The sequence below is a fragment of the Macrobrachium rosenbergii genome, chromosome 55 (assembly GCF_040412425.1).
Source record: "Macrobrachium rosenbergii isolate ZJJX-2024 chromosome 55, ASM4041242v1, whole genome shotgun sequence".
NCBI lineage: Eukaryota > Metazoa > Arthropoda > Malacostraca > Decapoda > Palaemonidae > Macrobrachium > Macrobrachium rosenbergii.
Window position 1 is genome coordinate 81,129,915 of NC_089795.1, and position 15,066 is coordinate 81,144,980.

Below are 15,066 nucleotides of genomic sequence, written 5' to 3' on the forward strand. Positions count from 1 at the left end.
TATATATATATATATATATATATATATATACCTGTATATATACAGTATGTTTATAATATTTACCGAAACCATACAACAACACAGACTATCATCACCATCATTTATCTACATTAAGTAATATGAAGAAAGAACTTAATGCATTAGAAGATCTATCATTCATCTCTCTTTTAATTATCTGCTATTAATGTCGAAGAAACTCTCCCGTGCTGGGTTCCTCCAGCAACTGATGGAGTGATAATAAAAATAGACTTCACTTTCAAAAGAGTAGTCGGCATACTCTTGGCCCCAAGAGCTAAGTTTATTTTGATTGGTTCTCTCTCTTTGATAATATATATATTTATATATATATGTATAAATATATTTTATATATATAATATATATATGTATATATATCAGAGGATATCAACATGTCATGATGAAAACTTGGTCACCAGTCGTATAAAATCTAGAGTAGATTTAAAAGAGGCTTTTCGTTTTCAATGTTCTGCTGATTGCGTCATGCTTTAAGGCAAGGGTTCTTTTTATTATTACAGTAAGTCGAATTTCCACGAAAACAGAAACTGCCACTTCAGGCAATACTTCCTTACTAAATCCCCCCAGGAAAATATTTCCATAAATGTTCTTCTAATAAGTATAAAACGTTTTTCGAATACATTCATAATACATCTTTTTTTTTCATAGGGATCCATCTCAGTATGTCACTAAATGAAAAATAACAATATTTAACTAGCTTCCATATATGATTCCTACATATTTATATTTGCTCGAATTACAAAAGTCTTTGATGAATTCAATAATTAATTTGAAAGTCAAAGTATCTCATTTCGAGTGAACATTTTATTTTAACCATCAGACTACCAACAGATAATATTCTCCAACCAACTCACTACCACCTAACTACTCCCAGCAATCAACTTACTAACAACAGACTACTGTCAGTAACCAATCTCTATTAACAGCAAACTTCCCAGTACCAGATTGCTACTTATGATTGACTTCCTTCAGTTTTGATTTAAAAAAAAAAAAAAAAAAATTAATTCTATGAAAAACTGTTTTTCGTTCACTGTGAAACAAAACTAAAAATGATACATTCCTCATTTTCCGAGGCGCAAGAAAATTTCACTTCAATCCCAGACCTCAGACACATACTCGACTCCCTAGGCATAAGTTTCTTTATTGATAAAACTGCACGTATCAACGTCAAATGACAAACAATGAACATTCGCCCAATGTTGTCTGCTTTCTCAGCATGTAAATATTTGATTTCATATATGAGGCGAATTACTACAACGTTAATCAGCTTTCAATACGGAAGGTGCACGAAATTTTCCTGATGCACTTAAACGCTCAAAGGAAACCATTATACCAGAGTAAATACTACCTCTACTACTTCTATCAATACCGACTGTGAACACTACATTGGCTTTGTATCTTTTACTTACTTGTGCATAAAACAGCAAACTCTGATCTTTATTTCGCACCAAAAATTTTGATATACTGTAAAACTATGCAGGTTGGTGATATCACTGACGTGACAGGGAATGGTCTTTGTTACCTCTCAAAGATTTCAGGATACGGTCTGGCAGCCACCAAAAAAAAAAAAATATATGTATTCAGAATACCAAGTTATCGAAAATAAAAGAAAAAGGTTGCTATCCTACAGAAAATATGATATAAAAACATTTGATGAGGTGACAAGAAACAGTTAATATCCAAAAAACAATTTTTCTCTGGTTATGCGACAAATGTAGTAGTTTGGTCCCTTTTGTCTACAAAAACAATGCGGTACAAAGCGATTAAAAATGACATACTGTATATTATATATACATACATATATATATATATATTACTGTATGTGTATGTATGTATGTATACAATGGAGAAATAATTAAGGACAATTGATACTCGCGGATCTTGTCAAGACAAAGAAACCCTCCATCGTTTCTGTCAAACGGAAAAGAAGCTGTTCCAACTAAGGCTGTGTGACTAATTACAGTATTCCCAAGGGTTGCAATTATAGAGAGGCGAACGTATCCTTTTCATGTTGTTCTGCCATACTCTCATTTCAGTTACCTAACGACACCATTTTTACCAGTTTCATGCATATTGAATCCATCCCTGTTTAAATAGAAATATAGAAACCATTAAGGTTCTACATCTCCTCTCACTTTTTATTCCTAACTAGATAAGAGCGATAACTTGAAACCTCTTCTACCTCAGCTAGATTCTGCCAATGCTAACAGCTAATGATGTAGATTTCAGATATAAATAAATGATGTAATTCTTATGGTGTCACTGAATTTCTCTTCCTGAGGGGCTCGCTTTACTGGTTTGGACATGTAATGATTTCTCTCCACTCTTTATCTTGTGCACTTTTTAACTTAATTCTCTTCCAGGTCAGGTCTTCCGCTCTGCCCTGTTCCATTGTTTTCTGGGCCTTCTTACTGTTCTCCGTACCGTCACTTCTAAATCTATTACAGTAATTTATTTCTGACTGACCGGTTCTCCCCTTCTCATCACATGACCAAACCATGCAGGTCTTTGAGATCTAAGGCTGTCGTCTATATTCGCGACACCAGACCACTCAGCAACTTTCCCAAAGCACTTCAGCTTTGAATCTCATAATTCTGTAGTGAAACCTCTTCAAAATTTCTTCGATTTTCTGTTTAAACATCAGCAATTCAGCAATCTCTTTCCCCTTCATTCAGGCTGCTGTTACTCTTTTTCTTCCTATTGATCCGTCAGTGCCAATTTCACAATTAAGTATACAGCAAAGGTAATAGGAATGTTCTACCTCTTCAGAGGCCTTCCACTCCACCACAAATTGGTCCTCCTTTCTCGTTACTCCGATTCCACCGCTTTCATTTTTGGTGCACAGAAAATTCTCCGCGTCATGTACATTTTGACATCTCGAGCATCTGTGAAACTATCTACGGCATTCGATAAGTAGCTGTTAATTCTCTCCAGTAAATCTCCAACAGCATCCTCATTACGGTCATTCCCCAAACAGATTTCTCCTCTTTGCCTTGTCCAATTATAATATAAATAAAACAACGCTATTTTTAGAACAACGAATGCATATTTATTCGTCTGGAAATCTATTAATTCGACCCCTAAACTTTTAAGTGGTGTTGTTCCAACCCCTTTAACATTTAGTGGTGTTGTTCTAACCCCCTGAACATTTGAGTGGTATTGTTCCAACCAGCTGGCTTTCAGGCCTTAATTTAACCCACTGCCGCCCTCAACAGACACCACCCAAGTGACAAACTGTATCGAAGTTAATTCTTTCCATTTATTCCTTCGTTCTGTTTTCGTGGATTTCGACTGTTCTGGCCAGTCTTGAACTTTCGTGTTCTGACGCTTCGTGTTTTCTGCTCTCACGTAAATCACTCATAAAACGAATGCGAAGTCTCATAAAACCTCATACAAAATTAGACCTCATATCTCGTTGACAATTTGAGAAAATTTATCCGTTTATTTTCACTGGAGATCCCAAAATATACTGCTTTTTCGTTTTTCGTCCTTCATGTTACACCGAATACAGAAATAGTTTTTGGTTCGCTACTAAAATACATTTGCTCGCTACGGCAGTGAAAATATACTGTATGCCAACGATATATAACATATATCCATTACTCCCTCATTGAAGTGCAGTATAGGAATTTGAAAATGATTAATCTATGTTTAAAATTTCATTAGTTATGATTAACAATCGACGAGTAATATACAGCTATCCACAACTCCTTTAGTCTGTTAGACACACACACACACACACATCGTGGAATGAGCATCAGATACTATGCCTATGGAAATTGATGATCAACATTTGATTCGCTTCCTCTTTTGAAACTCAAGTACTCCAGCTGAAGGCTTCCCCGAACGAAACTTGTCACGAAAGTTATTGATATTTTAGACGTTTCAGTTTATGAACCTAACTTGTAAAAGGAGTGAAAAACTGAAAAAATTTGCTCATGTGCGCAAGAACATTCTTCTGAATGCAAAAGAATGCTTCAGTTTCGAATCGGCTAGCTAGAACGCTCGAGAAACGGAAACCATTTCTTACGCATACTTCAAATTCTTTTACAATGAAACTGAACTTTTTTGCTAAGCATATGCTTTTACTCCACAACTCTGTATAGGAACGTATGCTTGATTATCGAAGCAAGCAAACGTAGAGTGCAATGTTTTTTATTTCAACATTTTGAAGACTGGATACTCACTTTTTTGGGAAGCATATAAAATAACAATTTTACCCTCCGTTGGTTGTTCGGCAACTGTAGAAGTAGTAAAGACGCAGAATACATGTAAATAACAGTGGAATATATATTCCAAGTCCGCTGAACAAAGTACCAAGAGAAACAAGCCATTCTCTTCAGTCGCTGGATCAAACGAGATTAGAGACACCATCTCCGTTTACTTCTATTACTGATGATGAGAATGACTATTGCCGAATACTTTATTTTGATTGGTATCTAGCATCACAAAAAGTGGATAACATACTTCACGGTGTTCAAAGACACCAGGATAATTTAACCGTAAGGCCCAATCATATACATTAAATTTGATTCGAAAACGGAGACTCGGGTTTTATGTGAAAGACGTCTGATAGACATAAATCTTTCTAAGTCACAATAATGCACTTGAAACCTCATCTAAGTGTACTTTTAATATGCATTTTTTTCTTCAAGTAAGAAACCTGGTTTAATACCTTTGAATATCTGCGGAATGAATTCAGTCATTGAAGATTCTGTCGCTAATGAAGTTATATACTTTGTCTTTTCGTCCATCGTACAACATTTCATCTAACATGTAGATAAATGAAATTCATAACTGTTCATCTGCTTATTAACATTCACAGCAATAAGTAGTCTTCGCATGTTAGCTTCAAAAACGCCCTCTTTGTCTCCTTGTATGGCCATTTTCAAGACATGAAGGTCTTCAAGTCTATATTAAAAGACATCCTGGCATTCACCTCACAACATGACTTCACAACATGAGTTCATGCAGGTGTCAACAATAGGTCTAGTATGCGTCTAACTCCGGCACTCTCAGTCGACGGTGGCGCCCTCCATCTGCTGCGTCTCGCATAGCAACAACGCCTCGTGGAAATCCTCGTGGTCTTCCAGCAGCTACAGTCACCTCTTGCCGTTTCGGGAAGGAGGTCGATCGTTGCCGGAGGACGCGTTGGACTCTGAAGCAGACTGCAGGAGGTTCAGGTCGCAGTGCAGCATGGCGTCGATGTTGTACACGATAGTGCTGTCCTGTCCGCACGCCTCCGTGAACTCGTCTAGGGTGATGACGCCATCTTTGTTCAGGTCGAGCGTCTGGAAGAGAAGGGATGACTTGGGGTTAACTGATCGGGATAAGTGATTATTTTTTTATAAATATACTGACAGTTAAGGAGAATTCAGTTATAAAACTGAGAAATTCTTAGAAGGGCGTTTGATTGATTTTGTTTAGGAGGTACTTTTCAATTATTGTTTTGACGAAGGCCTAGAAATCATGTAAAAGTTTAGCTATTTTTTTATTTTTCTTCTTTTTTTTTTGAGAGAGAACGATTTTCTTTGGAAAATAACAGTATTGTTTTGGAAATGGAAAAATACCGGTTATTAGATCGTGTCAGAGAAATTCAAATTCAAATCACTTAAAAGTGAAATAACCTGCTCTAAGTACAAAAAAAAAAGACACCTTACCAAATCCTCATCGCCCCATTCGTTATAACATAAAGTGACAAAATTATCCATCCTTTCCAAATACATGTACATTTATGGCCAGAAGTTTATAGAATTTATGCACACACGAGTAAAGCGTAAAATGCACATATAGTATATGTATGCATATTTGTATAATTAATAGAAACGCCACCAAAGAAACAAATGCATTTACTGCCTAAGCCACTCGGCTTGTGCATCACAAAAGCAGGAATGTAAACACAAAGACGCCCTACACATTCGCTCGATTCTCCTCGCACCTGTAAAATGACCGTCAGTGATTCGAGATTATTATAAAAAAAAATTGAAATCGATGTGTTACTTTTCTGTTATAGCTCTCAGGCATTCATTATTCCAAGATTTTGAAAGATAATTAAAAATGACCCAATTAGAGGAACGATTCCCCATAAGGGGGTAGTGCCGTTAGTGCACCTCACCCGGTGCACTGTAGGCATTACTAAAGGTTCTTTGAATCGTCCCTTCGGGCCCTAGCTGCAACTCCTTTCATTCCTTTTACTGTACCTCCATTCATATTATCTTTCTTCCATCTTGCTATTCACCCTCTCCTAACAATTATTTCATCGCGCAACTGCGAGGTTTTCCTCCTGTTAGAATTTCCTTTTCAGCGCTGAATGACCTCACAGGTCCCAGCACTTGGCCTTTGGGTTAAACTCTATATTCCTTCCAAGAGGAACGATTACTTTTAATCTGTTAGAACTTCATGAGCATAAAAGCATATTGGATTTGTTTACTTACAAAGGAATCGGCTCATTAAAATCTCGTTTTTATGGCGCTGTGATCAAGTCCTATTCTATTTTGTCTACACTGAGTCTCAAGTAAAGTGCAGCAAGAACTACAATAACAGTACTTTCAACGGATTGGTCCGGTCTTTTGTCTCAGGTACCTGGGCTTTAGTCCTAAATACCATAAATCCTTCCTTCTTTACTGAGCTACAGAGAAAAACATAAACAAGACAGTGAGGCTTTCACTGTTCACGTGTTTTTCTTCTACATTTGAAGTAAACTGCTTTTTTTTTTTTTAAAGGCAAAGCAAGACATGGCAGTTAAAACTATTTCAAAAGTATCTGTAAGAAACATTAAGGAAATTTTGTCTATTGTAGTCGTCTTATCCTTTTTGAACTTGCTGTAAAGGATTAAATTTTAAATCTTTCCTCTGGGAGTCTATCAGGAGACCACCCGATCTTTATCTTAACCTTTCATCTGTCTGGTACCTAACGACCCCCCCACCCCTAAATATTTGTCCACCCTTTCCTCATTACTCTGCTGGCATTTTTTCTGCGATGTCCATTTCTGTTTTTTTTTCTTAAGTTATCAGTATATGGTACTTTCCAAAAATATTTTGCTTCATTTATAATTTTTTTCTCAAGAAGTAACTGTGTACCTGTATATGTTTACTGGATTAAGCGAAGTCTTCTCATCTACAAAGAAATATCCATGTGTATGTCAACTGAATTGGAAGAATTCTTTCTCAACTTTAAAAATATTATCCAAATTACATTCCCCTTCCATACCTTCTTATTTTGTAATTATTCTTCAAAACATCGATCAATCTCTGAGATTTCCAAAATTCACTTCCATACCCCTGATAGCATTTGGGCAAGCTGACCAAAAGCAACATCTTTGAGGAAAGATCAATTACACCCCAACTAAAAGTAGGCTTGCTGTTTACACGACGAATGCATTTCTTATTGGAACTGGTTCTAAAGTTTTTTTTTAGAAACTCTTCTGTTCGTGTGTAGAGAAAGACTACAATAATATGGATCTGCTAAAGCTCTTAAAAAACGGATTCCATATTCTACCAACGCCAGAAATAAGTAATGGAATAGACCACACGGCAAATTAGTTTCGTACTTTACAATGGTATTTCCACTTAAAGCTTCAGTCTAAAAATATACACCAGTCCAATACACCAAGGAATTTTATAGCGGTCGACCCTCTCGCTCAAGGAAAAACAAATTAAAACCACGTTGAAAGCACAGCAAAATGGGAGGAATATTCTGCAAATCATCCAAGTAATTTCTAACCATCCTGCTATTATACCTACAAGTCTGGACACGTTGTCTTGATGTCCTGTTTGTTTACAGTCCACACCGCTTAGGGTGTGGGATTAGCATGGTCCCATATTTTCAGCTCTCGGCCATTCGCCTTACATTCTCTTTTCCATATTTTGTGTCTAAACCTTTCAGTCTGTTCTAAAACGGTATAATTTTGATTTTAAAACCATTATCACATTCTAGACTTGAAAATATAATTTTCCTATGTTTTAATGTGTTTTTTGAACGTTTCTGACGTTCGTTTCTGTGGCTGTAAAGTCATGATTTAATACCAGCACTCTCCCATGAGCGCTGTGTTCAATACCAACCAGCCCTACTAAAGAGAGAGAGAGAGAGAGAGAGAGAGAGAGAGAGAGAGAGAGAGAGGAGAGAGAGAGTGGGGAGGGGGAGTAAAAATCTCGGTAACAGCAGATTTTCAATAGATATGAGCATGAGTGTCATACTAATTCTGTTAAGGACACTTACGATTACAGCATAAAAACTCCAAAACCAAAAAATGGTTGAAAGTAAAATATTATGTAAAACTGAAGACAACTACCGCGGCCTCGTTTTTTTTTTTATGCTTATGTCTGTTGCTTATGTTTATGATACTTGCTGTCTTTTGCTTATGCTTTTCCATTCATCCCCCGGGGCTGGTACCAAACACGGCATCCATTTTGCACGCAAGCTGGTATTCCCGAACTCGAGGGGCGCGGTAGTAGTCTTCAGTTTTAACAAAAAATACCTTTAAAAATTACTGAAACAACTTTGACTAACATGGATAATAAAACATCTAATAATTATATGGGTATCATTGGCTATAAACACATGACTGATAGAAGTTGTAATAGTCCCGCAATAAATACAGCGTGTTCTCTTTGCATCCAGAATTGGTTACGTTTTCTACGGCTGTTTAACAGTAACTTGCACATCTTCGTGCTCTTATTTTAATACGAAAACAGAATTACTAAGAAAAACCTTGCTTGTTACTTCAAAGGTGGAGATAGCAGTAAGAAGTAGACAAAATTCAATGGTGTCAGAAATTAACATTGTTGTTCTAAATCCTGTTCTTTTCATTTGATATTTTCGTTGTAAAAAAATAACCACGTAGGCACTGCACACAAATAAACAGCCAATTCAATCTGTCGTCGATACTTTCTACATATCGTATTACTTAACAATAACTTTAGTCTAATTAACAGAATATTTTGATTTTTGGTGGACTGAACATAAGAGCACCATCACCCCAGATTCGTTTTCTTCTACTTCCGATGTTTTTCGGTACCGGCCTGCTTTTCCTGTGAAGGCCCTCGGGATTATAGCTTTCTCGTTTTCCAACTTGGGTCGCAACTTGCCTTATAATAATAATAATAATAATAATAATAATAATAATAATAATAATAATAATAATAATAATAATAATAATAATAATAATAATAATAATAATAATGAGCATCAGAGGGTCATAAAGACACCCCAGGCCTAGAAGCTAACAGTGAGAGGGTATTTTCGTTCTATTATTTCAAATAACTCAATTATTATTATTATATTATTATTATAATCAGAAGATGAACCCTATTCATATGGAACAAGCCCACCCAAGGGGCCACTGACTTGAAATTCAAGCTTCCAAAGATTATGGCGTTCATTCGAAAGAAGTAACAGAAGGTAATGGGAAATGCAGAAAGAGATCAGTTATTAGGAAAAACACATAAATCAACAAATAAATAAATAAGTAAAAATATAAGAAAATACTAAAATACAAGTTGAACTGAATTATAATCACATTTACTACCCAACACCTTAACTATTAATGACACGTTGCCTACATACCGTGAAAAGTTCCTCAACTTTGTGCCCCACCGTCTGTTCATCCACAGGCGTGTCTGTATGCTTGCCCATCAGGTCATACACGGCTTGCACCACATCCGTCATCTCTTGCCGAGTGATGCACCCGTCGCCATCCAGATCGTAGAGGGAGAAGATCCACTTCAGCCGGTCGTTGAGGGAACCCCGAGATAGACGCGACAGAAGAGTGATCAGATCCTGAAAGATAATGATGCTATTAACATAAGAATTAACATGAGGAAGAAGAAAATCACATACACGAATTGAATGGAATATAAAATTTATGCCAAAGGCCAAGACAAGCGATGGGACCTATGAGGTCATTCAGCGCTGATAGGGAAACTGAGAGTACAAAGGCTTTATAAGGTGCAACAGGAAGAAAACCTCGAGGTTGCACTATGAAACAATTGTAAGAAGAGGATGGAAAATAATATGGAAGAAAAAATATGAATGGTTGTACTGTAAAAGAAATGAGAGGGGTTGCAGCTAGGAGCCCAAGGGACGCTGCAAAGAACCTCGCGTAATGCGCAGCATAATGTGCAATGACGGCTCTAACCCCCTCGGGATCACATGCACGAAGAGATAACCAAAATAAATTACTCTCAGGTCTTAAGTTTCATTTTTGAAAACATTTCCTCTTGAGAAGAACCAATTTTCTACGGATATCGATCATGGGAACCCTTGTGCTGGGCTGTCCTAAATAATGAGAAACATCCCCTGCCATGGCTTCTCCATGGTCAGCCCTTCCCTTTTTCCAAATACAATCTTTGTCACTAAAGTGAAAATAATGTACAAAAAATTAGTCTCCTTGCTTTAAAATAATGTACAAAAAATTAGTCACGTTGCTCTTTATATTTTGTATCTTTATATTTCATACTGAAATATGTTACGGTAGTAAATGAATATCCAGTGATGGGACATCAATAGCATCACAGAATTACAAACTCTGGAACTTGTGTTGGCTTGTGAGCTCATTTACCAGGAAAGGAACAAAAGCTTATGAAAATTTATCAAGACCGAAAAATAAGTTTAAGCAGTTTCATAATACTTCTGTAAAATATGCCTTTTACTCAACTCATTTAATGAAACAAGATGACAATGAAGTTAATACGGGAAAACTTACATCCAAAATTATTCAAAATTCACTTTGCTCAACTGTTATCAAAAGAACCTGTTACTATGTCCTACAGAGACCGAATTATACCACACACCTACGTATTTAAAGGAAATGTTTTAGAAGTAATGTTACCGTTTGCTTAAAACATACTTGGGCAGCCAAAATTGCCCCTTTAAGTGTCAAACAAGATGTGTAAGCAGCTACTCCTGTGTTCTGGAATGAGGAATTTAGCCACAGACCATCATTTTCCCATTACATACGAATATTGACACCCCTGTTGCTCTGGTCAGGCTTTCTTCTGGAACTTGCAATGATCATTTAAATGTCATACCAGATATATGGAATAAAATATATATATAGCTTCTGGAGTGAAAAACGTTAGCGTTATTTAGCTATTAGAGTTCCTACATCTAATATTTACTGAGAGGAATGATTCTTGCTTTTATGCACAAAGGATACAAATGTATGTAAGACTTATGGTTCAATAAGAATACAATTCAGATACACGCAAGCACACATCTAGGTGAATGCAAACTTTTAAAGAGCGGTTTGGTACCTGCAAGAGTACTAAAGTGGGTTTGCATTCACACATTTATGTACAACACATGTATACATACGTACATACATACATATACACTAATTATGTATGAGTGTGTGTATGAAGACACTGCTGAGCCAACTCTTCTTTATGAAAGTGGAGTGTATAAGCTTCATGAAAATCAAAGTGAAAGACTGAATTTGTAGAAATATGGATATAAAGTAATAAAAAGTTTAATGTAGCTAGAAGGACGGGTCAGAGTACTTTGAAATGTTTTGGTCATTTAGAAAGAATGGATGATGAGAGATTAGTGAAAGATTGGCAGAGTGAAAGAGGTACTAGAAAAGGAAGGGCCTCAGTGTGTATGTGCGTGTGTGTTTTGACAAAACACTGATGAGTCTTCTGTGTAGATATATCGAGATTCTGATGATATAGAAGATTTCTGCACATTAGGTTAATCCACAAACCAGTAGTTACGTATTAGATGGGGTTCGATACCTTGACCTGATTTGGGAGCCACCCATTGTGAGACAAAAACGGTTTAAAGACGAAATACATACTACATACATATATAGTATATTATATATATATATATATATATATATATATATATATATATATATATATATATAGAGCTTGGTCAGTACTATATCAGATATGAATACGCATATATCTGAGAGAGAGAGAGGAGAGAGAGAGAGAGAGAGAGAGAGAGAGGGAGAGGCGGAGAGGAGGGCAATGGGGGTCCAGCAAGTGCTGAAATAGCTATACACAATTAGTGTTGATAACAATCATTAGAGCAGGTAATAGAGCGAATGAAATATCTGATTATTGTTTATGGAAACGCCGCAGCCATTCTCCTTACAAAACGACCAGGCCAATGAGCCATTCGGCAGACAGTAAGATATAAATAGACATAAAACTTTTCGCATTACCCTGTATCGAAGGACATTAAACGCGACTGGTTATTGCACGGGTCGATTATTCAAAACATATTATATATAATTTTTTCTCGCGCGTGAAACTTGAATTGACAGGTCGGGGCCATTTTGAAAATGAAATTCCGCATTAATGAAATATATTAACGGGCAGGTGGGAATTGGGTTTGAATAACTGTATCGTTTGTTTAGTCTTAATTGTCGCGGGCTGTGATGTTATTATGATCTGAAAATAATTCCGGGGAGTAATTCATTGTTCCAAGAATAGCGCTCGGATTCCTGTTGACATTAATCATTTTTCGAGTTGGAATCTCATCACTCGTCCTTGGGAAATATAGAGGGCAAGGGGAAAATAAAGAGGCGATTTCTACGACGAAGTTATTTCGTGGAAATAATTAATTTAGGTTTCTATAAAGAATTGGAGTCCTTTACACACACACACATATATACATATATAGTATATATTTATTTATTTATTTATAAACATGTGTATATATATATATATAACAAACATACATATAAATATGCTTAGCTATTATCTAATTTTCCACTCTGCCTCAGTGTCTGCGTTGAATTTCGACTTTATCGCATACAGGCTGATTGACTGATTTAATATCACAAACTGGCGCTACGACTACCAAGATATTCGACGTCAGAAATTCACTCGTTGCTAGTATAAGAAACTGAGGCTTGTTTCATTTTTTATCGGTCTTCAGCCCTGCCTCTCTTGTACCTTTCACGTTCAAAAATTCAACAGATCTTCCAAAAGACTCCACCGAAAGCCGACTTTCTTTATTCCACATTGACATCTCTTCAGTGCACCGTTTATTCACTTATTTATTAATCTTCTCTGCATTTGCTTCCAGTAGAACAATTTATTCTTCTTAAAGTTCTTTGCTCATCTTCTCTCTCTCTCTCCTCCTCTCTTATACGCACACACATATATATATATATACACACACACACACATATATATATATATATATATATATATATATATATATATATATATATATATATATATATATATCAACGTCACAAATGAAATCTCAGAAGGCATTGTAATGCAGCACTGAGAACTCTTAAAAATTTCTCCTAATAAAACAAAGTCTCCTTTTCCGTCGACATTATCACAGCGCAGTGTCTAATCCCCGGCAAAGATTGCCCTTCCGGGTCACGTAGCGATTCTAATCCTAAAAAGGAAAAAAATAATAATAAAAAAGAAATGAGAGGTGAACCCTTCTTCCTCCTCCATGAAATATGCAAAGGAGCCACTTGATTAGGCAAAACAAACAGCCTTACCTCGAAATTTATGACCCCGGTGTTCTCCTTATCGAGGTTGTTGAACACGTAGTGCGGGTATTTGCTCAGACTGGCTGTGGAGAAGAAAGAACAAGAAGTTGGGTAAACATTAGACAACTTGGATGAAAAATTTAGGAGTATTTTATACGAGGAAGAATAGTAATAAAAAAAATCCCCACCAGATTTCTGTTCCGTTTTCTGATGAAACAGATGAGCACTGACGAGTCTCGTATTTTTGGGGAAGCTTAGAGCGAAGAAGGAAATGCCAAAATTATAAAATTTTCATAAAAAAATTAAGAAAATCTGTGTTTATCCGAAGTCTCGCTTAAGAGAAAAAACTATAAATTAAGCAGTAAAATTACTTTTGGAGATCATTCAGTACGTGAGGAAAAATTATGGAAGATGACAATTATTGATTGTCCATTCGGAAGCCAAACGAAGAAGCTCATGAAACTAAATAACTGAATATTTTGCTGTTCTTCCGAGATCAGTTCCTTGTTTAAGTATCTCGACCATTACAGTATACCGAAGTTTCTCAAGACAACAGAAAAACAAAGAAATGAATACATTACCTTGTAAAACTAATAAATATTAGATAAAATGGGTATTATAAAAAATTAAGGTCTGCCCTTCGACAACAGAAAAACAAAAGAAATAAATGCATTACTTAGCAAAACTAATACATATTACATAAAAAATTCATTGCTAAACCATTATGGCGTCAGGATACCAGATGGATTCAAAACTGGTTTACTAAATAATGATGGTCAACTGATACTTGCATGGGGAAGGCAGACTATGTTATACAATTACAGCAGAGAGATAGATAGATAGATATATGAATGAACACAGAGAGAGAGAGAGAGAGAGAGAGAGAGAGAGAGAGAGAGAGACTTAGAGGGAATGTTTACGGAAAAACCATCGCCTGATCCCAAGGTTCCGCCATTAGCCAATTAACTGATCATGAGAAAAAATGTAAATGATAATCTAACCCCTGGAGTGGATGTGGACGGGGTATGGCCAACAGGAAAGCCCAAAGTAAATTAACTTACCAAAAGGAGCACGGATTACAAGCCCCCATTTGCAGGAGCATTTGAATTTTTTTTTATTTTTAAGGGCGTGGTTTGAAGGGAAAAGGCTAAAAGCATAAGGCAGGATTTTAGGATATAGTCTAAAGTAAAAAAAAAAAAATTTGTCATTGCCTCAAAACAGCGACATTATTGTTGTTATGTTTTTATATTCATTTTACTTAGGAGTAATTTCATCGTTTAAATTCATAACAAATGCGAATTACCTATAACGAAGCTGTCAACCTTCTATGAATAAAGATGAAGGAATTTGCAGCTTGATTACTTTATATATATATATATATATATATATATATATATATATATATATATATATATATATATATATATATATATATATATATATATATATATATATATATATATATATATATATATGCTATCTTATTGAGAGAGAGAGAGAGAGAGAGAGAGAGAGAGAGAGAGAGAGAGAGAGAGAGAGAGAGAGAGAGAGGAGAAACAGACATAAAA

General features: G+C 35.9%; 1 pseudogene; it reads right to left on the reverse strand.

Moving 5' to 3' along the window:
- Positions 1–797: 797 nt before the first annotated feature.
- The window catches only part of LOC136835513 (Kv channel-interacting protein 1-like), a 369,258-nt pseudogene continuing 354,989 nt past the window's right edge, over positions 798–15,066 (reverse strand).